Source organism: Aethalodelphis obliquidens, unplaced genomic scaffold (assembly GCF_003676395.1).
Source record: "Aethalodelphis obliquidens isolate GAN/ISIS:26980383/991018 unplaced genomic scaffold, ASM367639v1 scaffold2, whole genome shotgun sequence".
Taxonomy (NCBI): Eukaryota; Metazoa; Chordata; class Mammalia; order Artiodactyla; family Delphinidae; genus Aethalodelphis; species Aethalodelphis obliquidens.
The window spans coordinates 84,295,361-84,297,532 of record NW_020837946.1 but is presented as its reverse complement, the minus strand read 5'-3'; the positions used below and the strand labels follow the sequence as shown (position 1 = coordinate 84,297,532).

Genomic DNA, 2,172 nt, shown 5'->3' with positions numbered 1-2,172 from the left:
ATCTAGGGTGCCCATAACAGGGGAAGAGACCCAACCTTGGGCTGCATCTGAGCTGAGCCATGGACACCTATACATGTAGAAAATCAGGGCTCTGAGTGCACAAATCTCACTTCAGTACTCCCCTTCTCTGAGGCAAAATATACATTCAATGAGAACAGAGCTTGTTCAATCCCAATCCTCAGGGCTTCTGCTCAGGCAACTGGGGAGCAGTGGCAGGGCAGTGACCATCACAGAACAGAGAGGAAGTCCACCTGACACCCTGTGAAGACTTTAGATCCTCCAGTACTAACTACAACCCCTATCAAGTTGAAAGCGACCAGCACACCCTGAAGAAAGACAAGGTTGGGATCCACATCAAAAACAGCCCTTGCACCAAAGACACTGGATACACACAGTCTACATAGGGATGCTCCCACATAAAAATACCCCTTCAAGAACACAACAGATAACTATTTCTCCTAAATTCATAAAGACAGAGAAAGTTAAGTAAAATAAAAGGCAGAGGAGCTCTTCCAAATTAAAAGAGCAAGACAAAACCCCTGAAAGAAGGGGTGTGAAGGAGAGGAAGGCCATGACTAGGGACTCTTTCTCCTTGCCGCTCAAGAAATGTCTTCAGTTTCAGAATATGCCTTTCACATGAGTCATCTGAGTGCCCAGTTGTTTGGTGAAGTTGCCAGACCTACTGATTCCAAATCCATGCAAGTGGTGAAGCTGTTTAGTGAGCAGCCTTTGGCCAATAGGAAGGAGACTTATGACTGGTATCTAAGTCACAACACTTATTTTGCACTCATGGGAGCACTATATTTTCTTGACCTCTACAGAGACGAGCATCAGGACTTTCAGGATGAGCAGCTGGATCTGAAGATTTGTGGAAAGCGGAAACCAAGGAAAGGAGAAGGGAAAAGAACAGCGAAAAAGAAAGTGTTGGTCCATCAAGAGAGAAGACTTTTCCCTCAGGGACTGAGAGCAAGAGGAAGTGTATTTATTGTCCTTCCACATACTGGAGGAGTGTAAGCTTCCTAAGTTGAAGGTTATTTGGAGGAACACAGTCATCTCCATGTTGAAGTCTAATCCAGCTGAATTGTGACTTGTTGCATGAACACATTCTAATTCTGCAAAATTATTTGCCTTGGTTCTGTAATCTGAGGTTTACCTTATTCCCCAAAGAAATGAATGCATGATTATTGTTGAATGACTTGTTTGGGAGGGGATGGGATGTTGGGGGAGTGGAGGGGAAACTCATTAAATGAACATTCTTATTACTCTCTTCTTGCTTCTCCACTTAACCAGCCCTACACTCTTTCATCTCTCTGGCTGTTCAGCCACTGTCTCACCACCAAGCTCACAAACTTTATGTACCTCTCCACCTACTCCTTTGAGAATATCTATAAGATAAATTTGTGGGGTACAAGGCTGTGCCTGGTATGAAAGTATTGAATACCTGCTGTATACAAGCTACCACAGCCCTGGTAATACAATGTTTTGCAACAAACAAACAACAACAAAAAACCCCAAAAGACTAAATAATTAAACAGAGATTATCAGTCTACCAGACATCAAGTTCAAAAAGGAGGTAATAAAAATTCTAACTGAATTAAGAAAGGTTATTGATATAAATGCAGACCATTGTAACAAGGAACTAGAAACCACAAATATGACCCAGTAAAAAAAAATAGATAATTCAATTTCTGAGATAAAAAACAATGTAGAGCAATGAATAGCCAACAGAATGACACAGAAAAATGAATAAGTGATCTGGAAGATAAATAGAATAACGGAAATCACCCAGTCAGAACAGCAGTTGGAAAAATGAAAAAACATGAAAGCAACATATGAGATATATGAGATGATATAAAATGCACCAACTTACACATAATAGGGGTTTCAGATGGAGAAGAGAGGGGGAATGGGATCAAAGATGTATTTGAAGAAATTATGGCTGAAAATTTTCCCACCCAAAGAAGGAAACATGTACAGGAAGGATAGAGGGTTCCAAACAAGATGAACCCAAACAGACCACACCAAGAGATATCATAATTAAAATGACAAAAGTTAAAGATAGAGAATTCTAAAGGCAGCAAGAGAAAGACAGTCATTTAAAAGAGAACCCCCATAAGTCTATCAACTGATTTCTCTGCAGAAACTTCGCAGGCCAGAAGGGAGTGATGTGAT

General features: G+C 40.8%; 1 pseudogene; it reads left to right on the top strand.

The window, feature by feature from the left end:
• Nucleotides 1-460: 460 nt before the first annotated feature.
• Nucleotides 461-1,300, top strand: LOC113625054 (28S ribosomal protein S33, mitochondrial pseudogene; annotated as a pseudogene).
• Nucleotides 1,301-2,172: the final 872 nt, after the last annotated feature.